At 48.3% G+C, this 25,636-nt stretch overlaps 5 non-coding genes across 5 annotated transcripts; 3 read left to right on the top strand and 2 right to left on the bottom strand.

The window, feature by feature from the left end:
* Positions 1-20,002: 20,002 nt before the first annotated feature.
* TRNAG-GCC (transfer RNA glycine (anticodon GCC)) lies at positions 20,003-20,073 on the bottom strand. The gene has a single exon. It is a non-coding gene; the product is annotated as a tRNA-Gly (tRNA).
* Positions 20,074-21,748: 1,675 nt separating this feature from the next.
* Positions 21,749-21,831, bottom strand: TRNAL-CAG (transfer RNA leucine (anticodon CAG)). Its single transcript has one exon. It is a non-coding gene; the product is annotated as a tRNA-Leu (tRNA).
* A 592-nt stretch (positions 21,832-22,423) lies between these two features.
* Positions 22,424-22,495, top strand: TRNAD-GUC (transfer RNA aspartic acid (anticodon GUC)). Its single transcript has one exon. It is a non-coding gene; the product is annotated as a tRNA-Asp (tRNA).
* Positions 22,496-23,117: 622 nt separating this feature from the next.
* Positions 23,118-23,189, top strand: TRNAG-UCC (transfer RNA glycine (anticodon UCC)). The gene has a single exon. It is a non-coding gene; the product is annotated as a tRNA-Gly (tRNA).
* A 287-nt stretch (positions 23,190-23,476) lies between these two features.
* On the top strand, positions 23,477-23,548 carry TRNAE-CUC (transfer RNA glutamic acid (anticodon CUC)). The gene has a single exon. It is a non-coding gene; the product is annotated as a tRNA-Glu (tRNA).
* Positions 23,549-25,636: the final 2,088 nt, after the last annotated feature.

Here is a 25,636-nt window from a genome sequence, read left to right on the forward strand (position 1 = left end):
ATGAAATGGGGAACTTTGGGGAGATTTTGAGCATAGGAGTGACATGATCTGAAATGTTTTTGAAGGACCATTCTGATTGCTGTCTTGAGAAAAGATTGTAGCAGGGCAAGGGCAGAAGCAGTGAGACAAGTAGGACACTGTTGCAACAAGCCAGGCATGAAAAGATGGAGGCTAGTAGTATACAGGTAGCAGGAAGTCTACATTCCATGTATGTTTTAAGACAGAACAATCAGACACAGTGGCTCACACCTGTAATCCCAGCACTTTGGAAAGCCAAGGTGTGAGCATCACTTGAGCCCAGGAGTTTGAGACCAGCCTGGGCAACATAGCAAGACCTCGTCTCTATAAAATATCAAAAGAATTAGCCACCCATGGTGGGACTACGCCTATAGTCCCAGCTACTCAGGAGACTGAGGTCGGAGGATTGCTTGAGCCTGGGGTGTCAAGTCTGCAGTGAGCTATGATCGCACCCCTGCACTCCATCCTGGGTAACAGAGCAAGACTCTGTCTCAAAAAAATAAAAAATAACAAAAAATAAATAAAATGAAGATAAAACCACCAGAATTTCCTGATAGACTAGATATGGGAAGGAGATGAGTCCAAGATTTTTAACCTAAATGTCTCAGTTGTTTATCGCACCATAAAAAACCACCCCAAAAGCTAATGGCTTAAAACAACCAATTTCTTATTATCTCTTATGCTCCTTCTGTGGGTTGACTAGGCTCAGCTGGGCATTTTTGTTTGGGGTCTTTTATGCTACTGCAGTCAGACAGTGGCAGTCTTATGCAGATTTGAATGCAGGAGATGACCTGGGAGAATAATGCTTCTTGTGTTGACTGGCATAAACATGGATAAAGGATATCATGATATATTCAAGATGAGCAATGCCAGTGAAGCTATGAGTGCTGGCATGTAGAGGACAGTGGTAATCTGGGGCTCTCTCTTGATGCCTGTTAACAAGAGACTGGTTGTAAGTCCTGAGTTCATTCTGAGTGTACTGACCCCAGCTGGTGGAGTTGAGGTTGCCTAGAGAAGCCACTCATTACTCCAAATATATGGCCTTTCTTGACCCTGATAAAGTGGGTTAGGGTAGAAGTCCTGGGTAATCTAAGGTCTTGGTCTCAGGGAACAGGGATCAATCTTGACCTCTTTGGGGAATTAGTAATTCTATACATTGTCTTCCTCTAGACCTTTGCTGTCCAATATGATGGGAGTCATCAGCCACATATGGCTATTAAAATGTGGTTAGTCCAAACTGAAACGTGCTATAAGCATAAAATACAGAGTGGCTTTTGAAAACTTAGTTTGAAGAAATGAATATTAGATATCTCATTAATATTTTATACTAATTACATGTTAAATGATATTTTGAATATATTGGTTACATAAAATATTAATAAAATTACTATCTTGGTTCTTTTTACTCTTTTTAATGTGGCTACTAGAAAGTGTTAAACTATATAGGTGATTTATGTGATCTATGTATTGGACAGAGCTTCTCTTATACCCTTGATGGGGCTGAAGATATCTGAAAACTCATGTGTGAAATCCCTCCGAACCCTTCTTAGAAGTATTGCACTCCTTCCCCATATGGTCAGAGTTTCATCATTTCTCTTGAAAGTTAGAAATCCTAGAACCCTCAGGCTTCTGAGAGTTCCAAGCTTGAATGCCTTTGCCCTTGCCCCCAGGTTTTTTGTAGGTAGAGGTTTGCATACAAAATTCCTTTATTTTGCTGTAACCTGGTCACTTTCACATGTACAACAGGGTGCTCAACACCCTCTTAAAATCTCTTCATCCCAACTTTCTTTGTAATCTATTTTTTTATTATTTCATTAATGTAACTTCAATTGTTAGTTTAGTGTTACCACAATCCCTCTTAACAGCTACTGTTATCCCTTACCATAATTGTTTCTGATATAGTTTGGCTCCTAGGGGTTCAAGTTAACATTACCTAAATAAGCACTAGAACATTCCTATTCTCCCTGGATGCAAGAGTACTGAAGTGCTGCATCTTGTTTCAAACTTTTGAACTTATGATAAATTTTACAATAGATTTATGCATTGCCAAAAAACAAAAAGGAAAGAAAGAGAAAAATGTGGAGGATGACATCTGATGACAGCTAATGCCAGCTGCTGACATCAGAATTTAAGGGCAGAAGGTTTATTTATAAATCACAGGAATAGAACATTGAAATCCAACCCCTTCAATTTTACAAATGAGGAAACCACAGCTCAGACAAGAATTGTGAGTTGACCCAAGGCAGACCTCTCCTGTGCCACTATAATAACTCATCGTCTCCATTCTGTTATCTGCACTGCCTACTCAAGACATATTTTATCACGTCATGTATCTAATTGTCTCTGTTGTTAGTTTTTCCATAATTCAAGAGTAAGATCTCCAGAATGAAAGTTTCTCTAAGGTAGAAATTCTAATGGATTCATTACACTTATTTTTACTGCATTGGGTAAATGGGCACAGGAAGACAACACATTTGTTGAGCATCCGACTTTATTATAATTACTGATTTTTCTATGTAATATCAGCTTATCTATCTAATATCAGTTTCTCTAAAGTGATTTTTGGGGGTAAATGTTCCCCCAAAGTTTAGTTTTCTATATTGTTTCATTAGAAGATAGGATGAGAAAGTTACTGCAGGCCAGAACTTCAAAGAACACACAGAATCTTCATCAACTTATATTATAAGTCAACAATTTGTCCCTGAAGTTTAACACCATTGAATACAGTCAAGATGATATTTGCCTAGAAAACTTTCAAAGCAACTGGTACTAAAATGCTCACCATGGCTCATAGAACAAGGTTTACATTCCCATTGATTGACTGCTTTCTGAACAATATAGCTTGTGTTTAGTTGTCCATCCCTAGTATCAAAATCAAGCAGGTCAGCCCAATTGATATGATTCTATAGGGTGATGGATGATGGATGGCTGTTGGTATGTTGATAGCAAAAATATCCATGAAAAAAATTTTAAATAAATTTTAAAAATCATAGCTTTCTACAAATATTTTTTAAATCTCTATGGCTGAAGATGCATGGATTTTAAGTTCAAACAAAGAATTGTGTTCAGGAGAGAGTATCAGATGTCAAAGACAGATACTTTTTCCAAATACATTATCAAGAAGACCTGAGAGTTTGAGAGTTGGATTACAGATCAGTGGAAGAGGTGTCTAGGTAAATACCAAAGGCAATATCAGTTGCTGTTTGCTGATTATAGATTGACTTTCTATATTAATTGGGCATATGAAGTAGATAGGCATCCCCACATAAAGCACTTGAAGAAGAAATCACTTCCTGTTAAATCTGACAGGATAAATTTATTGCTAAATATACCTCTAGAATATACCTCTAAAATATACCAACGGAAATATAAGAAATTCAATTTTGCATTTTTAAAATTAATTTTTTTTTTTTTTTTTTTGAGACGGAGTCTCGATCTGTCGCCCAGGCTGGAGTGCAGTGGTGCGATCTCGGCTCACTTCAAGCTCCACCTCCTGGGCCGACGCCATTCTCCTGCCTCAGCTTCCTGAGTAGCTGGGACCACAGGCGCCCGCCTCCGCGCCCGGCTAATTTTTTGTATTTTTAGTAGAGACGGAGTTTCACCGTGTTAGCCAGGATGGTCTCGATCTCCTGACCTTGTGATCCACCCGCCTCAGCCTCCCAAAGTGCTGGGATTACAGGCGTGAGCCACTGCGCTCGGCCTTAAAATTAATTTTAATAATGTATTTTATTTAACCCAATGTATTAGTTTTCTGGAGCTGCCATAACAAAGTACCAAAAACTGGGTGGCTTAAAAAACAGAAATGTATTGTCTCACAGTTTTGGAGGCCAAAAGTCCAAGATCAAGGTGTCAGTAGGGTGAAGGCACTAGGGAAAGATCTATTCCAGGCCACTTTCCTAGGTTCTGGTAGTTCCTTAGCATATGGCAGTAGAGCTCTAACTTCTCATGGTTTTCTCTTTGTCTATATGTCTTTCTATCCACGTTTCACTTTTTAAATTAGGACACAAGTCATATTAGATAGGGGCCCACTCTACTCCGGTATGACCTAATCTTAACTAACTATGTAGAAAGCAGAAGTCTAATTTCTTTTTCTTTTTTTTTTTCTTTTTTTTTTTTGAGACAGAGTCTCTCTCTGTCACCCAGGCTGGACTGCAGTGGCCAGATCTCAGCTCACTGCAAGCTCCGCCTCCCGGGTTTATGCCATTCTCCTGCCTCAGCCTTCCCAGTAGCTGGGACTACAGGTGCCCGCCACCTCGCCTGGTTAGTTTTTTGTGTTTTTTAGTAGAGACGGGGTTTCACCGTGTTAGCCAGGGTGGTCTTGATCTCCTGACCTTGTGATCCGCCCGTCTCAGCCTCCCAAAGTGCTGGTATTACAGGCTTGAGCCACCGCGCCCAGCCAGAAGTCTAATTTCTAAATAAGCTCACACTTGCAGGTACTAGGAGATAGAACATCAACATATGTACATTTTATTGTACGTCAATTACATATCAATAAAGCTGTGAAATGAAGCTAATTGTAAAAAGATTTAATACAGAAAGACAAATGGCATAAATCCCACCCATCATATTATCACGTCATGAATTTCAGGGGGTTATGTGAAAAATACATACACATGATTTATTATTATCTATATACTTTGATACCATTTACTTTTCTAATGAACTACTTATATTAGTTATCCATGACTGCATAATAAGTCATTGCAAAACTTACCAATTTAAGCTAACAAATATTTATTATGTCACAGTTTCTGTGGGTCAGGAATCCAAGAGCAGCTTAGCCTCATGGTTCTGGCACAGGGTACTCATGAGGTCACAGTCAAGCTGTTGGCGGGGGCTGCCATTATTTGAAGCTTCAACTGGGGCTGGAGCATGCCATTCCAAGCTCATTCAGGTGGTTGCTCACTTAGGTAGCCTTAGCTCTTCCACATGTGGGCCTCTCCATAGGCTGCCTGTATATCCTACAAAATGTCTACTGGCTTTTTCGAAACACCTGTGTGTCCTCACAAAATGATACTTGGCTTCTGTGAAAAGTGGATTATGAGAGAGACAGAGAAAGGACAGGGAGCCTAAGATGAAGTCATATGCTTTTACAACCTAATATTGGAAGGGATGTACCTTCATTTTTGCCATATTCTATTTTCACGAAGACAAACTGTGATATGATGTGGGAGCGATCTGCAGGGATGTGGATATATGAAGGTGGGATAATCAGAGGCTATTTTAGAGGCTGACTACCACAAAAGTATAACTGACATATGTACTTACCTACTCCTCCCTTATTCTTTTAAACTGCCACATACCGTCATGTAGCTCATAAACAGGCTCTTAACTATAAATATGTCACATATTTCCTAATTTTCTACATTAGAGATAATGAAGCAATGAAGATACAACTTTGCCAATGGGTGCAAATATTTGAGTAAGATAAATATCTAGAGTGGAATTGTTAGGGTTAAGAATAAACATTTAAGATGTAGATGCATTCTTCCAAATTTTTATTTCAAAACTTTGTAGTGTTAGAGTAGGTAGACAGCCAGAAATGAGCAGGCAAGGGAGCCCCCTAGAAAAAGAAGCCCTGAAGATGCTGCCCACTATAGTCAGTGCTGCCCACTGACAGTCAACAAAAAGATAATGGCTAAATTGGCTACATCTGGCCTTATGGTTAGACTCCTCTAGCCCTGAAGGGGACTTATCAGGCCCTAGCTAGAGATAACTATGCTAGGGATTTTCCCCACTGGCAAACACAGACAGTCCTCCAAAAACTTGCCTTGGACTATACTTGTGCTCATTTTAACAGTAAAAACACACCCCTAGGTGGAGATTTTAAATGCTAATTAGACCTGCAACATGTATACCAGCATGTACAACCACAGAGCATGCATGCTCAAAGGGACCTCCCAACATGCTTGCAAGTGACACCCCCTCAAGCCTTTTCATGAATAATCACGTAAGATTCTCATAGAGACAGTCACCCAGCACTACCTGCTGCTGGCTCATTCTTTTGAGCAACCCACTCTGACTCATCTTTCAGAGTATAATGTCTAATTAAATAGACACTACTACTACTATTTTTTCAGGCAGGCCAGCTTGGAGCTGTTTTCTACTCCTGTCTAGGAATGTACTTTGTCTTTCTTCAATAAACTCTGCTACTTAACCCTTGCTATGCGTCTTTTGGCTGAATTCCTTCTTCCAAATTAAGAAGAACCTAGGATTCCCGCATTGCCAGTAACAGTACTATAATTTCACATTCAAAAAAAAAAAAGATAACAGTGACCATTTTCTCAGACCTTCAGCAACACTGCACTACCAAATATTTAAAATAATACCAAAGGCTAAAAAAATCACAAATTAGAAGTTTGCATAGATGGAGGGACATGTGATAAAGGATGTATAATAGGATGTTAAAAACAAAATCTAGACGGTGAGTTTGCAAGTATTAGTTTCCCAGGACTGCTGCAACAAATTATCACAAACTGGGTGGCACCAAACGACAGAAATTTGTTCTATCACGGATCTGGAAATTAGAAGTGTGAAATCAAGATGTCAGCAGGACCATGCTCCCACTAAAGGCTTCCCATGCTTCCACTAGGGAAGAATCCTTCTTTGCCTCCTCCTGCCTTCTGCTGACTACCAGATATCCTTGACTTTCCTTGGTCTTTGGCAACATGACTTGAGTCTCTGTCTACACCTTCAGATGGACTTCTTTTTAGTGTGTTTCTGTGTGTCCTCTCCTCATCTTTACATGGACAGCATTTGCCTTCACTTTATCCACAGGCTGTCCACCAAGCTGCAAGTGATAAGACAAACTGAATGCTTGCAGAAATATCTGATTAAAGACTAATACATCATCAAGAACCCCAAAATGAGTATGTAAGATTCTCATTTGCAGAAATATCTGATTAAAGACTAATATATCAATATCCCAAAAATGAGTAAGATTTCTCATTTCACTATAAATATATGTAAATTAAAGAAATTTTTGAAACAAATGAGAGTATACAACCTCAACTTTTTATACACACAGCTCAGGATCTGGAACCAGTGAAACAGCCAGGGCACTTGATGGCATAAGTGTTATCCTCAGAAATCACAGACTCTGACAGGTGACCAAACCAGTAGACAAAGATGCCCTCAGCAGACAGAAAAGTAACCTTTCAGTCACAAAGATTCCACTGGCAGAAGGATGACTGTGGCAAAGTCCTGGCCAATTCTCTATTTGTATAAGTGTCTCCATCTGTGTACATACATCCATCGTTAGTGTGTGTGTTGTTCTTGTTCTTTGTGTGAAAAACAAATGTCAGCTAGAAGTCTATCCTGACACCCACCCTCCCACACACACTCCTGGTCAGTTTAACTCTTCAGTTTTCCCCAATGGATCCTCTCTCTCCCCACTTCAGCCTCCATTGCCAGGTTGGTCTAACTAACCAGAACTCTCAAAATTCATTTTCACATCCAGAATACACAGAAAACTCAAACATATCAACAGTAAGCAATCCCTGGAACACACACACACACACACACACACACACACACACACACACACAGCTGACCACCACCGCATACAAATACCATCTAAACCCATTCACGAGTGGGCAAAGAACACATAGGAATGGCCAACCAATACATGTCTGAAGAAAATGCTCAACATCACCAATTATCAGGGAAATGCCAATTGAAACCACGATGAGCTGTCATCTTACCCCAATTAGGATGACTATCATTAAACAGAAGGAAAAATAACTGATCCTGGCAAGGAGGTAGACAAAAGGGAAGACTTTGACACCATTGGCAGGAAGGCAAATAAGTACAGCCATCATGAAAAATAGCATGGAGATTTCTCAAAACAAAACAAAACAAATCCCTGCCCACTCTGATAACTAAAGGTAGAGCTACCATTGAATCCAGCAATCCCACAGCTGGGTATTTATCCAAAGCAAAGGAAATCCAGATATCAGAGGAATATCTGAACCCCCGTGTTTAATGCAGCACTATCCACAACTGCAGAAACATCAAATCAACCTAAGTGTCCATCAGTCAGGAAATGAAAAAAAAATGTGGCATATATACACCATGGAATACTGTTTGGCCACACAAAAGAAGAAAATCCTCTCATTTGCAGCAACATGGATAGAACTGGAGGTCACGATGTAAGATCAAATGAGCCAAGCACAGAAAGAAAGGGCATGTTCTCACTCCTATATGGGAGCTCAAAAAGTTCACCTTGTCGAGGTAGAGAGTAGAATAGTAGATACCAGAGGCTGGAGAGGGTGTTTGGGTGACTGTGGTGAAGAGAGGTTTGTGGCAGACTGCCACAGTTACTACTTGAGACCATCGCTACAGCAGTTACTACTGTTACTGCTTGAGACCATTGCTACAGCAGTTACTACTGTTACCACTTGACCATCATTACAACCGAACAAAGGGACAAACACAGGAATGATAATGAAAAACAAAACAAACTATCTTAAAGGGGAACCGGGAAAGAAGAGGGCTCCCTGCTTCTAGTGAGCAAAGGCGGCCCCTGAGCTTCTACAGCCCTTTGTATTTATTGGGTAACAAGAGTAAGGAGAAGGAGGTAATGATTGGTCAGCTGCTTAATTGATCACCGGTTCATATTGTTACTGACAGGCTTCAATTATCTCTAATCATAAGAAACATTTGTGCATCCTCCAATATCTTTTTGTTTTGAAATCAGTTGAGCAAGGCAATTGCAGGCTGTGCAACCCTTCATTGTCAGTTGGTGATCCAGCTTCATTTTTCTTAGCCCTTATTCAAAATAGAGTTGCTCTGGTTTGAATGCTTCTTACACATTTCCCCCTTCCCTTTTACAAGAGGACCTTTCATCCTACGGGTTGCAGAAGGATGAAGGTCCGTCTTCTGCAACTTCTTCGTACTGAATAGAGGCGATTATATTCCTGCCTATTAGAGTCTCTTGTATTCAGGGTAGAGAGGAGTTCAGTCACAAAGCATTGGTCCATTAAGCATCGATTGTACCTCTGAGTTCAAGCAAAAGGTGAAACCCTGGTGCTGTAGCAGTTTCTCAGCTTCCTGTGTGGTTTTCCTGATCTGTCCCCATGTTATGGGGGTTGATGTCAGTGTGACTCCAGTTGGTCCTCGTTCCATCTTTGCATTCAAATTCAACTGGTTCATGGCTCATACTGGGGGAACCAGGTCCATGGTTGGGATCCATGGGTCCCTCCAGTCTCCCGTTCCATGGTCATACACACCTTGAGGACACCCACATGGTTTGTTCATCTTCTGTGAAGACACAAGCATACCCTCGTCCCCACGTTAGTAAATCTACTGAAACAAAGGCAAAGGCTCTTGTGGTTGTAGCCAGGAGGCATGCCGTTGCTTAGCATTTGTTCTACAAGCTGTAACTCAGCTTCTGCCTCTTTGGTTAATTACCGTGGGGTAAAACTTTCCACTGATGAGAGACAGCTCTTTCTGATTAACAGAAGACACAGAAAAAGCAAATGAAGACTTATCTTTCTCGTAAACAATCCTCAAGATCTATTACCACGGGAGTCTTTTTCCCATATCCATAAGCCCACAACACTTTTCTTCAATCTACACTGCACAAGTGGGTCTATGAGATGCTATGGGTTGTGATAGATAAATCTCTTAGGTGTGCTTCCAAATCCCTGACCTCCTCACTCCTTGCATAGAGAAGGGTACAATTTACAGGGAATAAGCAACAACCGAGCAATATACTCTCTCAGTTCAAAAACCCAAAGATCTTGTGACATTACCACTACCTGAATTTCTCCTTCACAATCAAAATCAACAACTCCTGGGCCTGTAAGTTAAGACAGCTTTTACCAAAATCAATCCAATGTATCTTGTTGGCAAAGATCCCCAAATATCAATGGGAATCTTAGTGAGTTTGTTTCCTCTAATTAACATAATTTGTTCTCTAGGAGATCTAATCCTGCATTTCCAGGTGTTCCCAGGGAGAGGGAATCAATGTGCCTCCGGTAACCTCCCCTGAGACAGAGTTGTGGTCTGGACAGGGAATGCCCTCATAGTTTGAGGTACCTGGGTCCAGGCACCCTTCTCGTTTCCCAACAGGGGGATGCCATTTTGATGAAATTTTGAGCGGCATTGATTAGCCCAATGATTTCCTTTATTACAAGGAGGGCAAACTCCTGGCGTTTTTTCTGTTAAGACGGGAACTGTTTACAAGATCCCTTTTTCCCAGAGGTATGACAGCCTTATTTTTTGAAATGTCCAATTTTTCTACACTTATAACACTTTCCCACTTTAGGGCTTGACCCTTGGTTTCTTTTAGAGCTGTCAGCTACCAAAGCAGCCATTACTTGAGTCAATACTGCAGAGCAATGAAACTCAGTTCCCACATCTTGATAAGCTCAGAGAAAACCTCCCAAGTCCCCTGCACACCTCACAGGTGCCAGCACATGTTTACAATCCATGAAAGCCAAAGCTAAAGGTAGCCTTTCTGTAGTCACAAAAGATGGTACAAGCCAATTTTCATTCTCCCTCTCGTGTTCACTACTTTCTATAGGTGCTATAGGTGGGGCAAAAAAATTCTCTTAAACCCTGAAATAATGACAAGAAGATGGTATGTACCCAACTCCAAACAAAAAAAGAGAAAAGAAATAACCAAACTCTTCCTCATGTTACTCTGATTAAAAAACTTCCCATTCTTTGTACCTCTAGGGCACTGACCAGTACCTTTTTAGAGCACTGACCTTATGTTGCTGCTGGCAGACTTGTAATGGGATTTCTCGTTTATCTGGTTGGTTTTAGTTTTTTCTGTTAATTTTTTCTGTTCCAGCACCCCTTCCTTGTTCAAGTCCCTATAGGATCTATCTGTCCCTGCAAATGTCTGCTAGTCTTTGCTAGTCTCTATTTTTGTACTTCTTTGGGACACTGACCTTATATTGCTAGTTTTTGCTAGTCTTTATCTATCCTTATCTGTCCCTATCTGTCGCTGCTTATCTCTACTTATCTCTATTTGTCCCTGCAGGCCTTTTTCAGGTCCCTTCAGGTTTCTTTTTGCCCCTGATAGTCCCTGTTCAGGAGCCACTTGTGGCAGACTGCCACAGTTAAAACTTGAGACCGTCACTACAGCAGTTACTACTGTTACTGCTTGAGATGGTAATTATGTCTGGTACAATGACAGAAATGATAACAAAAAAAAAAAAAAAAAAGAAACTATCTTAAAGAAAGGGGAACCAGGGAAGAAGAAGAGATCTCCCTGCCTCTAGTGAGCAAAGCAGCCCTTGAGCTTCTACAGCCCTTTGTATTTGTTGGATAACAAGAGTAAGGAGGAGGAGGTAATGATTGGTCAACTGCTTAATTGATCACAGGTTCATATTGTTACTGACAGGCTTCAATTATATGTAATCATAAGAAACATTTGTATGGCCTCCAACAAGGTTGGTGAAATAGGTACGAGCATGTGGTTAGATGGAAAGAATACGTTCTAATGTTCCATAGCAGAGTAGGGCAACTATAGGTAACAAAGATGTATTAGAGTTGTTTCCAAAGAGCTAGAAGACAGCACTTGAGAAGTTTCCAACAGGTGGAGATGACAGATACCCACGGGATGGATGTCCTACATCCCCTCACTGGATCACTACTGGATCACTACACAATATACACATGTTACAACATATCACAGGAATCTCATTAATATCATGTCCAGATGAAGAAAAACATCATAATGCTAAAAGAGTCGTTTTCACAGCTCCTCCTCCCCAGCACCATAGCCTATGGTCTCAGCTCCTCAGGTTCTGCTGGCATCCCTGCCAAAGCTGCTGACACATGCGGAGCCCAATCATGAACCCAGGACTCAGGGTCTGGTACACCTTGGAAAAGCCAGAGAGCTTGCTGGCGTGAGTGGCTCTTGCAAGTGGCCCAATTATTAGGCACAGATCTCTCCCAGCTGAGAGAGAAGCCACCTGTCAGCCACCAGGCTTGGCTTGGTGGAAGCAGTGCTGCTGGAGAGTCCCGACCCAATCAGTGGCCAGATATAAGTGACAGTGTGTGGTGCTGATGGTAGTGGTCGTGATGGTGGTGGTTGTGGTGGGTCCACTGGTGGCCATGATGATACAGGAGGTAGAAAGAAATTATTTAGGCAGATAGTGAGGGTAAAAGAGTCCTCAACAGAGCTTCTCTTTTAACAAAAAGCAGCCCAAGAAATTATTTTTTCCTAACAAAGAGCAGCCTAAAACATTGAGCTGCAAACATACATAAGCAAACTGGAAGTTTGCACAGGGGGAATGCCAGCAGCTGTGCTAATAGAAAAGGGCTACCCGGGGGCCAGGCATATCCAACATTCAGGTACCATCTTCCCTTTTTTTTTTGTTACTGCATGTACAGTAAAGGAACAGGTGACATGGCCCAGCTCAGGAAGAAGACCCACTTGCATAATAAAATATTAGGGTGGGGAAGGCCAGAAATTTGCATCCTAGGCAAATGGCATACCTAGTCCTAACCAGTTTTTTCACCTATGCAAATGGTAGACCTAGTCCAACCAATCTTTCATGCCCCATGTAAATCAAACACTGCCTCCTCACCAGACATCTATAAAACCCCGTGTTTCACTGCAGATCTGGAAACCCATTTCTCTAGGACCCCTCTCTCTAGCAGAGAGCTATTCTTTTTCTTTCACCCATTAAACTTCTGCTGTTAACCTCATTCTCTGTGTGTTCACGTTCTTGATTTCCTTGACTGTGAGACAACAGACCTTGGGTATCACCTCAGACAATGAGGCCATTTCATTGTGGAGGCCCATCTAGGATCCAAAGTAGATTCATCAGAAGGGTGAGGATAGGAGCAGACTCCAAATATTTACTTTCATTTCAGGGCCTTCTGCCCTCAATTTTAATATCAAACTAAAAACTGAGTGTCTGATGGCCAGTTAAAAACCTTTAAGGTGGCCACGGATCTCAAGGCCCAGATGATAGACTTGGTGGGGGGAACTTAGCAAATACCCCAGTGGCCTCAGAGTGCTGGGAAAGTTGGCTCTGTTTAAACCGGTTTCCTTCGTGGAGAGCCTAGCTGTCATGTGGGGCTGGAAAAGGTCCAGAGGCAACTGATGGTTCCAGGCCAGGGCCACACCCCGGTATTACCTGAAGGCTTCTGGACTAACCCTAGCTTCCAACTGCCACACTGTTGGATGTCAGCAACAGGATCTCCAGCTTTTTCTATGGCAATTTTCCTGCTTTCCTGTCCATAATCACCATGTCTCTTATCCAATCTCTGTATGCAATGCTGTGGGGATTTATACAGCTCAGGAAAATAATCCTGTTAGTCAAGATCAACAAATGCCACAGTAACCAGGAATATAGCTCAAGGGAATGCCATTTCTGTGATTTTTCTAGGAACAAAAGGTTTCGCACCACCACCCCACCCTTGCCCCCAGTAAACATCTCTCTCTCCCCGCTTGGTTTGGAGAGCACATGATATTTAAACAGCACCACCTAGTGGAATAGAAATCCTCTCCATGAGTCATCTTGGGAAGGCCCTTTGCTGAAACACTCTATTTTCTAATTCTCCTCCCTTTCTTCTCCCTTCTACTAGAGACCAGGCTGTATGTCCCATCTAAGAATAGGAAAACTCAACAGTGAGAGAAAAATGTCCTCCAAAACCAAATTTTAGCCCCAATACTATTCCATCAGCAGAAAAACCACCATTCGATTCCTACAGTCTTTTAAGACACCTATTTTCCTAACTAAAATGGTACTTAAATAATAAGGAGATTTTTATGTCCAGAAGTTGACTACAACCACTGCCTAAGAATAAAAGCTTTAGTGCAGGCCACAATAGCAGATTATAGAACTCAACTGAGTACACTCCCTCTATTAATGGGCCTTGCCAAATACAATTGTTACACATTCTTTCCTGAGATCCATCTATCGGAGAGCCACACAGATCACACAAGTCTAGGAAGTCAAAGGGAAATCACAAGTGGAGGACTAGAGTCGCATGGGTGAGCATGACTAACTCCATCATTTGGCTCCTCTGGATCCATGGCTGCAGGTCACGCCTGCATCCATGGGTGGCACCTTTAGTGGATGCCAGGGCCCAGGGAACCAAGGAGGGAAAACAGTTGGGAGCATGCTCCCACTGTCTTCCTCTCTACCTTGGGCCACTGGAAAGGAAAGAGGGAACAAAGGACTCCTTTTGAGTACATTCTAAAGCACTGAGACTCCTTTGACCCTGAAACTCTGCTTTTGCACAAGGGCAGGACCTTCTTATTCGACTTTTTCAAGCATTGCACAATCGACCCAGTTATTTTAGTAGTCATATCACGCAGGCCCAAAGGGAATGATTCCCCAAAACTAGAGAAGCAGCTCCTGGGGGAACCATCTGAGGCAGCAATTGAGTGTCCTGGCCCTTTTTGTCCCCCTTATTCAGAGCCCCTTCCAACTTTGTCATCAGCTCCTCCAGTTCCAACATCTCCACAACTCCCTACTCCCCCAACTTTGCTCTTACCCCTACAGGAAATGCCCAGTGAAGGTGACACCATCTTAGGGTTCGAATTTCCTTCTCATTGCAGGACCTTAGGCAAATAAAGGGAGAATTAGGCTGATTTTCTGATGACTCTGATAGGTATACACAAGCTTTCCAAAATGTAACTCAGGTGTTGGACCTCACATGAAGGGATGTTATGCTGCTCTTAAACCAAACCCTAACCACAGCTGAAAAATAGTCAGCTCTACAGATAGCAGAGAAGTTTGGAGATGAGGAATATGTCTCCTATAGTAGGCCAAAAAGGAAAAGAGAAAATATGGAAGGCAAAGAAATAGGGGAATCATCATTCCCAATAGGAAGAGAGGTGGTACCTCTTGACAACCTTGAATGGAACTCCAATGACTCCAAAGATGAGTGGAAAAGGAAACACTTTTTAATGTGCATATTGGAGGGCCTACAAAGAACTAGGGCCAAACCTCTTAATTACTCTAAACTGTTCATGAATATGCAAAAAGCCAGATGAGAATGCCTCAGCCTTTATGGAAAGGCTGAGAGATGCACTAATAAAACACACCTCCTTATCCCCTTATTCAGTTGAGGGATGGCTGATCCTAAAGAACAAGTTTATTACACAGGAGCTCCCGATATTAGAAGGAAACTGCAGAGTCAGGCTATAGGACCAGATAGGACCTTGGAAAACCTCCTGAGGGTGACCACCTCGGTCTTTTATAATAGGGACCAGGAAAAGCCCCAGGAGAAAGACAGAAAACACAAGAGAAAGACAGAGTCTCTAGTAGCTGCTTTGCAAGCTTGCAAAGTCCGGGATCCCCAAGGTGCATCCACGAGTGGCTACCAGTGTGGCAAGTCAGGGCACTTTAAGAAAGATTGTCCAGGCAGCAAGAAGAAGCCACCTCAACTCTGTCCAGCTGGTATCAGGGACCACTGGAGATTAGACTGTCCCCAGAGATGGAGGTCACTGGGTTCAGAACCAATCTCACAGACGGTCCAACAGGACTGATGGGCCCCAGAGCTCAAACCCCTGGCTCCAGAGGCTCAAACTTCCATTTCTGCTCAGGAGCCCCAGGTGATTCTGGAAATTGAAGGCAGGAGGGTGGACCTCCCTCTGGACACTGGATCCAGTCTCTCTCTTCTCTTTTCCAATCCAGGCCTCCCCTCTTCCCATAGCATGACCATGATGGGCATCTCAGGAAAGATTCTAACCTAATATTTTTCTCAGCTCATTACTTGCAGTTAAGGGGACCTATTATTTACACATGTCTTCTTAATCGTGCCTGAAAGTCGCACTCCTTTACTAGATAGAGACAGTTTAGCTCACATGGCCGCCAGCATCCTTATAGCCCCAGAAGAAACTCTTTGTCTTTCCCTGGTGGAAGCTAATATTAATACAGAAGTATGGGCAACTGAAGGAAGAATAAGGTCGAGTTTTAATCACTAGGCCAGTCCAGATCAACCTTAAGGATCCTACTTCTTTTCCTAACCAGAGAAAATATCTCCTAAAGTCAGAAGCTAGGAAAGGGCTATAAGCCATTATTAATAACCTGAAAATGCAGGACCTCCTCAAACCCTGTAAAAGCACCTGCAACACCCCAATATTAGGAGTACAAAAACCCAATGGGGAATGGAGACTAATTCAGGACCTCTGCCTCATTAATGAGGCCACAGTCCTAATTCATCCAGTGGTCTCTAATTCCTATGCCTTGCTAACTCAAATACCTGAGGGAACTAATGGTTCACAGTCCTAGATCTAAAGAATGCCTTTTTCTGTATACCATTACATCCTAACTCTCCATACCTGTTTGTCTTCTAAGTTCTGGCCAAACAACCCAGCTAACATGGATGGTGCTGCCTCAGGAATTTCAATATAGTCTTCACTTGTTTGGAAAGGCACTATCAAAGGACCTCTCTGAGTTTTCTCATCCTCAGGTCAGGGTTTTGCAATATGTAGATGACATCCTGCTCTGTGTCCCAACTGAGGAAGCTTCTCAGGAAGACACAGAAGCTCTTCTTAATTTCCTATCTGACAAAGGATATGAGGTTTCAAAATCCAAGGCCCAGCTTTGGCAAACCTCAGTGAAGTACCTGGGTTTACTGTTGTCTGAAGGGACTAGAGCATTAGGGGTAGAAATGATTGAACCTATTTCTTCCTTCCCCCTTCCTAAGACCCTCAAGCTACTAAGAGGATTTTGGGACATGACAAGATTTTGCAGACTATGGATACCTGGGTATGGTGAGATAGCTCATCCCTGATAACACCTTACAAAAGAAACTCAGGTAGCTAAAACTCATTTCCTAACCTTGGAACCTAAAGTTCAAAAGGCCTTTAACCAGCAAAAACAAGCCTTACTTAAGGCACCAGCCCTCAGCCTTCCCACAGGGAGGGCCTTCAATCTTTATACGTTAGAAAGGAAGGGAATGGCACTGGGAGTTTTAACTCAAGCCCAAAGATCAGCTCAACAACCAGTGGGCTACCTGAGTAAGAAACTTGATTTGGTAACTAAAGAATGGCCAGCACGACACCGAGCAGTAGCAGCAGTGGTCCTACTGGTACCAGAGGCTACCAAGTTACCCCTGGGAAATGGCAAAACTCTTTATACCTCCACATAGTGTAGCAGGATTGCTGTCCTCTAGGGGAAACCTTTGGCTAACGGATAGACAGCTCTTTAAATATCAGGCTCTGCTGTAAGAAGGGCGTTCAATCCAGTTAAAAACTTGCTGTCACCTAAACCCAGCTGCTGTCCATCCCTAGAAAACTGGGAAACCTAAAGATAACTGTGAACAAGTGGTACAGACCTCTGCAGCCAGGGAGGATCTCATGGAAACCCCCCTAGAAGATACAGACTGTACTTTCTTCAAGGATGGAAGTTCCTTTGTGGAGCAAGAACTCCATCAGGTAGGATATGCCTTAGGCACTCTAAATGATGTTATTTAACGTGTGTCTTTCTCTCCAGGCACAAGCACACAACTAGCTAAACTGGTATTTCTTACAAGAGCACTAGAATTAAACAAAGGAAAGGTAGCTAACATTTAAACTGACTCCACCTATGCTTCCTTAGCTCTTAATGCACATGCTGCCATTTGGAAATAAACTCACTTTCTTAACACTAACGGCTGTACTTATTTGTCTTCCCGAGATAGGTTTCTAAGTATTCCCTTTTATCGACCTCCTCTCCAAATTCAGTTATTTTCCCTTCTGGTTAAAAATCGCCATCCTATCTGGGGTAAAATGCAATCTCATCGTGGTTTTGATTTACATTCCCTGACGACTGGACATACTGAGCATTTTCTTCATATACCTGTTAGCTGGCCATTACTATGTGTTTATTGCACAGATTCTAATAAGATTAGGTGGCATGCACATGTGCCAGCCGTTGCCCGTTTGCGTGTGTGTCTGTGCCTATATTTGTGCAAGGCGGAGTGCCTGCATGTATGCAAGCTCCCACTTACAGTTGACAAGTTTAAGTTTCTCGCCTATTCTGGATGTGAAAATGAATCTTGAGAGGTCCCAAGAGTTAGACCAACCTTGCAACAGACGTTGAAGCACGGAGATACAGGAGCTCCTGGGGAAAAGCCAACAGCCAAGCAAACCAAAGCATGTGTGGAAAGTCAGGGTTTAAGATAGATTTCTAGGTGACATTTATTTCCCATGTCTTCACCTACTCTATCTTATTTCCAAAGGGCAAGGAACATAAGGAGATGGCATCTATCTGCAACACCTATATTTGCTGTGGAATTTCTTCCCAGCCCCTCCATAGAACAGCTCTCCAACGCTCTATTTATCCCTGCATTGATCTTGTTGTGGGGTTGATTTCCTCACTAAAAAGCAGAGCTCAGTTGACTTACTGCCAAAAAACTCTTTAGGGTCAAAGTGGACGTCCAACCAACTGCACAAACCTGTCACGTGTCATTCATGGGATCCTGGCACAGTCTGATAACCTGCAGAGACCAGATCCTATCGGGGATAGAGATGTTTGCCACCCCCACAGGAGGCTGGCTTGCTCATCAGAATGATGTGGGTGGATGTCAATGGGTGACAGTGACGAAGGAAGGTGCACATTCCCATGGCTGGAGTCCACCCCAAACTGGGGCAAGGGGCTGACACCAAAGAAAGGACAGAAGCATGCTGCATGCTGGGAGGTGGGAGAAAGAGTCCAGGGTGTCCAGGGGGTGCAAAGCCTGACTATTAAGATCTGGGAGTGAGGCTGTCCAGCCAGAAGGAGGTTGGTCAGATGCCTAGTGCATGGGGGCATGTTCCGAGCTGGCTGTGCCAGCTACCTGTGCGATATGAGGGATGCCAGCTAGTGACACAACCTGAAGCAGGCCAGGACTGGGGAATGTGAATCGTGTGAGACAGGGGCATTGATGGTGAGAGGGAGAGTTGCCTGAGAGAGACACATTGAGAGTGAGAGAAAGAGAGACAGAGAGAGACAGAGAGAGACAGAGAGAGAGAGGTGTGTGAGTGTGTGTGTGTGTGTGTGAGAGAGAGAGAGAAAGGGCGGGTGGGGGTGAGACAAAGGCGGGGCAGGGAGGGCTGAGCCTGAAGGCTGCACAGAACAGTACATTTAGAGCGGGTTGGTCTAGGCAGGAAGGAAGTCTGTGTGGTCAAAGGGGACCCCCACAGTGGAGACTGGGATGCTACGTGGGCCGGTCGGTCAGAGTATGGAGTGGGGCTGGGGTGAGGTAGCAAGCAGCCCAGGGTGGGGCAGACATTTTGACAGAGCGCCTGGAGGCCACGTCCCACGTCCCGAGGGGTACGGAATGCAACTGGACCCCAGACATAAATAAGCCGTCTTTAGGACGCACATTCAGGTCTCAGGCATGTGCCAGGGGCTGAGATGAAAAGAGGTCCGAGGGACAGAAACAAGGCAGCATCCTCCACTAAAGAGGTGGTCTGGAGTTAGGTAGGTAGATGCGACACGGCAGTGATGGAGCGAGCAGAAAGAGGGGAGCGTGGAGTAGACGGAATACGGTGAATGTAGACCGTGCACGTGCCACGCGTATACTCCTGTGGTCGCGTTAAGGACTGTGTGACCCCTAGGAGAAACACGAGTTACTCCCGGGAGTGGCGACTTCCTTGCTACTGGAAGAGCATTTTCTGGATGTGGGGAGCCATCGAGGGGGGGACAGAGAGACAAAGAGGTAGAGGTGGTGAAGGGTGAAGAGAAGAGGTGGGGCGAGTGGGTGCAAGCCCGTGGTGCCTGGCGATATTCCTTGAAGTGAAATGCGTCGGGCAGAGGTGGTGGCAGGGTAGTGAAGAGAAACAGGACCAGGAGGTTGCCAAGGGCTGGTGTCTGGCGTGCTTTCGTGTTTGGAGGGGTTGTTTTTACCAAGGAAGGGGGGAGGGGTCAGCCTCACCCGCAAGTCAGTGGAGAGAGGCACGGAAGAAAGGGCAGAGGGGCATCGCGCGTGGGAGCGCAGCCGTTGCAGGACACGCTGGCGCGCCCGGAGTGTAAGGAGGCGGCAGAGGCGAGCGCAGCTCCATTTGGAGCAGCAGCAGCACCAAAATGGGAGGGCGTGCTGCATGGGCCGGGAATCGAACCCGGGCCTCCCGCGTGGCAGGCGAGAATTCTACCACTGAACCACCCATGCACCGATGGTAAACGCCAACGGAAGCTGGCACAGCGGAACTCGCCACCAGCCGCCGTTCACTGGTCACCGCCTGCCGTGGGTCTCCGTCCCATTGGGGCGTCCACGAGAGGCTGGCCCGACGGGGCGAGCAGAAGGGGAGGCTCCCGTCACGTCGAGGGACCTGGGGCGCGGCGCGGAGGGAGAGCGGAGGGAGAGAGGCCGACTCCTCCCGTCTTGCGCTTTCTCTGCCGCCCAGAGCCCAGAGACTGCCCGCCGGGGTGGCCAGGGGAAGGACCAGCCGTGGCCCGCGCCCGAATGCCCCGTGTGGGCAGCTGAGCTGTGGCGGGCCTTGCTGAGCGCGGATCCCCGGCCCAGACCCAGAGTTTTTCTTTTGTGTTTGTTTTGTTTTGTTTTCTTTGTTGTTGTTGTTGTTGTTGTTGTTGTTGTTCCGGCCGGGCTGGCCTTCTCGCTTGTGTCAGCTGCGGGTGGGTGTGGGGGTGGGTGTGTCAGCGTGTCAGCGAGCGGGGGCGGCGATGGGGGACGGGTCTCGCAGCCGCCGCGTGCGGCTCAGAAACGCAGACCAAGTCCGTGGGCGCCTCGCTTCTGCGCTCTGACCCAGGCCACCGGCTCGCACTCGGGGTCCGGCCCCGATGGGCTGGCAGGGAGGCTGGAGCGCCAGAAAGGAGCGGAGGAGCGCTTTGGCAGAGCCGCAGCTGGCTGACCCGGGAGAAGGCGCGCTGGGTGTGGCTGGGACGGCCCAGGCCGCGGCTTCCCGCGTGGGGATGCGGTGTGGTGTGGCGCAGAGCTGTCCCGGCGGGGCCTGGCGTTTGTGGGCGCGTGACGGGGATCTAGGGCTTCCGCTCGTGATTCCTCGTTGGCTATCTTTCCGGGTACGGACTCGCCTGCCAGGCTGTGTGCAGGGATCCCGCTGCCTCTGGCCGGCAGGCGTCCCGGCTGCAGGTGGGCCGGCAGGCAGGTGTTAGCGGGAAGGGAGCACAAGTAGCGAGGTGAGATCGGCGACCTGCCTAGGGCGTCGGGAGAGTGGAATGCGCAGGCGGGGTCCGAGGGGTACCGGAGGAAAGGGCAGGATGTTGGATGGCGTGCCTGTGGTGGGAGAAGTGTGCGCGGCTCCAAGAGCGGGTCGCTCGCTCGCTGCTGTTCGGCGGTCAGAGGTTGGAGGGTGAAACCGAGCGGGCTGTGCACGCCGGAGGCCTCTGGGCAGCGCAGCGGCGATTCAAGGCGGTGGGCGCTGGGCCCTGGGCGCTGGGCGGAGGCCGGTGGGAGGAAGGCGGGAAAAGGAGGAATAGGGGCAGAGTCTGGGCTGCGTCTGTTTGGGCGAGTGAGGAGAAGGCGGGCGGAGGAGATAGGTAGGGAAGAGCGTGGAAGGTGGTCGCGGTCGCTCGCTGTGTGTGTGGGGCCAGGGAAGAGGGCGTGTGAGGTGGTGGGGAGTGCGTCTGTCCGAAGGGCAATCGGTAAAGGGTCGCGGGCGCTGGCGCATGGTCCTGGGCTGTTTCTGCGACGGCCGGCGGGTGGGCAGGAAGAAGGGACGTGCCTGAGAAGCGGCGGCGTTTTGGAGGCTTGCTTCAAGGGGGCTGGAGTTTGGAGAGTGGGCAAGGGCTCAAGGCAGGAACCGACCAAAGGTGCTCCAGGGTTGCGATGGGCGTTGCCCTCCGGCGGGCGGGCCAAAAGGTCGGGTTGTCAGGAGTGGGATTCGAACCCACGCCTCCAGGGGAGACTGCGACCTGAACGCAGCGCCTTAGACCGCTCGGCCATCCTGACGGCGCGCCGGGGCGCGTCGCCGCTCGCCTGGCTGGGACCCGGCGCGAACGCCGGCGCCCTTGGCCGGCGCCTGCCTGGGTTCGGTGCGCAACCGACGGACCGCGGGGCCGGAGCGGGCGCCGAGTGAACGGAGCCGGCCGGCGTTGGCGTGGACGCCTCCGCGTCCCCACCCCGGACCCAAACGGTCCGCGTCGGGCCGGGCGCCGCCGCCCGCCCCCGCGCCCGCGCCTCCGCTGGCGGAACCCCGCAGGGCGCGCGCCCACCACGTCCTAGGAGCAGCAGCCTGGCTGTTTCGCCCGCAGCCTCTTCCTGCCGGCGCGATCCCCGCGCTGGAGACGGCAGGCAGGGCGCAAGGGGAGGTTCCACGCCGCTCCGGTAGCTGTCGGGGTCCGGCTCCGGGTCCCAGTGGGGACCGCAGGGTGCTTTGTTGGGTGTCGGGGTAGGCCGCGCCAACGGTGGCGGGTGGCGGGTGGCGGGTGGCGGGTGGAGGGCGAGCAGGCGCGGGGCCCCTGCGGTCGGGGGAGGGGATCAAGGCAGGGCTAGGCGTCCGCGGTCGGAGTGGGGTCTGGCGTCCCGGCGACCGTGGCCGTCGTCCTCGTTAGTATAGTGGTGAGTATCCCCGCCTGTCACGCGGGAGACCGGGGTTCGATTCCCCGACGGGGAGGCAGCAGTCCTTTTAGGGCCGCCGCCTCGGACCCAGCCTGTGGGCCCTCCTTCTCCTTCCTCCGCCCTCCAGCTAGTCGCAGGGCGCCATCCCGGGCCTGACCTGCCTGGCCCCTTGGCCCCCTGGGCCCTCTGGGCCCCCTTGGCCTCAGGGGCCCCCTTGGCCTCCTCCCTTTTCTTCTCGCCCGCCGCTTGATCGCCACAGCCGGGCGGCCTCCTCTGGCCCCCAGGGCGCCCAGCGAGCTGCCGGCCCAAAGTGGTTGTGGGAAGAGGCTTTCTGCCACTTGGCACAGGGCCCGGCGGCGGTCGGTGGGAGGCGGAGGAGTTGAGGACCCTGTGGACGCCGGCCGTGTGCCCCCCGGACACCTGGTGGAGAAGGACTCCGGCGGCCCCGGTCTGCGAGGGAGCGAGAGCGCCCCCAGACGCAGAACGGGGGCGGAACGGGGCAGCCGCGCTCGCCTTGCACCGGTGGGGCGCGGGCCGGCCTTTGGCGGGGCCGTGGCAGCGCGGAGCTGCGGGCGGGCAGGCGGACGGCCGGGGCGTCGGGGCGCTGCTGCGCCGGGCGTGGGCGGCGCGCTCGTGGGAGCCCCGGGCCGGCGTGGCGGGGCTGCCCGCGCCGTGCGGCGTTGGTGGTATAGTGGTGAGCATAGCTGCCTTCCAAGCAGTTGACCCGGGTTCGATTCCCGGCCAACGCAGCGGGCCGACCTTTTGCGGAGGTCCCCGGCGCGGGGCTCGTGTCGGAGCTTGGCCAGGGGCTGCGTGCGTGTGCGCCCGGGAAGGAGGGGCGCGGTGTTTGGAGGGTGTGCTGCGAACAGGGCCAGAGCTGCTGGTTGGGGCGGGCGGGTTGCCGCCCGCGTCTCCGGGGCTGGTTGCGGGTGTTTGTTTTAAAGGGAAGCAGGGGACAGGCGCCAAGGTAGCGCCCAATGCTGGGGCCACAGGCGCTGGGGCCAGGAGGCCCAAGCCGGGCCCTGAAGGCCGTCTCTCCCTGGTGGTCTAGTGGTTAGGATTCGGCGCTCTCACCGCCGCGGCCCGGGTTCGATTCCCGGTCAGGGAAGCCTTCCTTCTTTGGCTCTGCCTGCCAACTGCCAGGCCCCTTCACACCTCCCCTTTTGACCAACAGGCTCCCTCGCTTCTCAGGCGCCCCAGCCACAACCTCCGGCGGCCTCCACGTGCGCCCCCACCTCCCAGCCTACCTCCACCCCTCCGTCCTTTTGGCCTCGCTGGCGCCACCTTCGCAACATCCGCGTCACAGTTCTTCCTTGTCAGGTGCTCGCCTCCCTCCCACTCTTTCTCAGTGGCAAGGCCCACCGGCCGGGTCAGGCTTTCTCCTCCCATGGCCGCCAGGTGACCGCGGCCACTACCGCCGCCGCCGCCGCCGCCCACCTCGCACCCTCGTCTGGCCACGGAATGGGCCAGGACTCTCGAGCAGAGCGGCTTCCGCCAAGCCAAGCCGGGTGGCTGACGGGCCACTTCTCTCTCGGCTGCGGGGGATCTGCGCCCAGCGTTTGGGCCACGTGCCAGAGCCACTCATGCCAGCAAGCGCACTGGCTTTTCCAAGGCGTGCCAGACCCTTGGAGCGCGGGATCCGTGACTGGGCTCCACGGGTGTCAGCGGCTTTGGTAGAAATGGCAGCGGAACTTGAGGAGCCGAGACCACGGGCCATGGCGCTGGGGAGCCAGAGCTGTGACAATCGCCCTTGTAGCATGATTATGTTTTTCTTCATGCGGACATGATATTGATGGGACTCCTGTGACATGCGGTAACACGTGTAGATTGCGTGGCGATCGATGATCAACTGAGGGGATGTAGGGCATCCATCCCGTGGGTATCTGTCATCTCTACCTGTTGGGAACACCTCAGGTGCTGTCTTCCAGCTCTGAAACACACGCTAATACATCGTTGTGACCCCTAGTGGCCCCACTCTGCCATGGAACATTATTAGAACGTATTGCCTCCGTCGAAACGCATGCTCGTACCCATTTCGCCAACCTCTCTTCACCCCAGTCACCCACCCACCCTCTCCAGCCTCTGGTGTCTATCGTTCTGCTCTCTACCTCCACAAGGTGAACTTTCTGATTGTTCAATTCCCACGATTGGAATCAGAACCTGCCCTCCGTGTCTTTCTGTGCCCGGCTCATTTGAGGTTACATCGTGACCTTTAGTTCCACCTCTGTTGCTGCAGACGAGAGGATTTCCTTCCTTTCTATGGCCAAATCGTATTCCATGGTGTCCACATGCCACGTTTTCGTTAATCCATTTCCCGGCCGATGGACACTTAGGTTGATTCGACGTTTCTGCAATTGTGAACAGTGCTGCAGTAAACATGGGGGTGCAGGTATCCCTCGGAAATTCAGATTTCCTGGTGCTTTGGTTAAACACCCATCCGCGGGATTGCCGGGCCCAAAGGTAGCTCTACCTTGAATTATCTGTGTGCGAGGGGTTGGGGGGAGGTGGCAGGGTAGGGTTGGGGTGGGGTTTTGTTTGTTTGTCAGTTTGTTGCATTTTGTTTTCAGATATCTCCATGCCGTTTTTCCTGGCGGCTGTACTTATTCGCCTTTCCGCCGACGGGGTCTAAGTCTTGCCTTTTGTCTACCTCGTCGCCAGGGTTGGTTATTTTCCCTCCGGCTTTAATGATAGCCATCCTAAGCGGGGTAAGATGACAGCTCCTCGTGGTTTTCATTTGCATTTCCCCGACGATGGGTGACGGTGAGCATTTTCTTCATACACCTATCGGGGGAACCCGCCCCCGATATTTCGGCCTAGGTTCCTTCTATTTTCCGTAAGTGCCGGCCGGCTGAGAAATAAAGAGGGAGAGTACAAAGAGAGGAATTTGACAGCTGGGCCGCCGGGGGTGACATCACATATCGGTAGGACCGTGATGCCCACCCGAGCCTCAAAACCGGCAAGTTTTTGTTAAGGCTTTCAAAAGGGGAGGGGGTGTACGAACGGGGAGTAGGTACAAAGATCACATGCTTCGAAGGGCAAAAAGCAGAACACAGATCGCATGCTTCTGAGGGAACAGGGCAAAGGGCAAAAGCAGATTTATTGATAAGGGTCTACGTTCAGCGGTGCACGTATTGTCTTGATAAACATCTCAAACAACAGAAAACGGGGTTCGAGAGCAGACAACCGGCCTGACCAC

The sequence above is a fragment of the Macaca mulatta genome, chromosome 1 (genome assembly GCF_049350105.2).
Source record: "Macaca mulatta isolate MMU2019108-1 chromosome 1, T2T-MMU8v2.0, whole genome shotgun sequence".
Taxonomy (NCBI): domain Eukaryota; kingdom Metazoa; phylum Chordata; class Mammalia; order Primates; family Cercopithecidae; genus Macaca; species Macaca mulatta.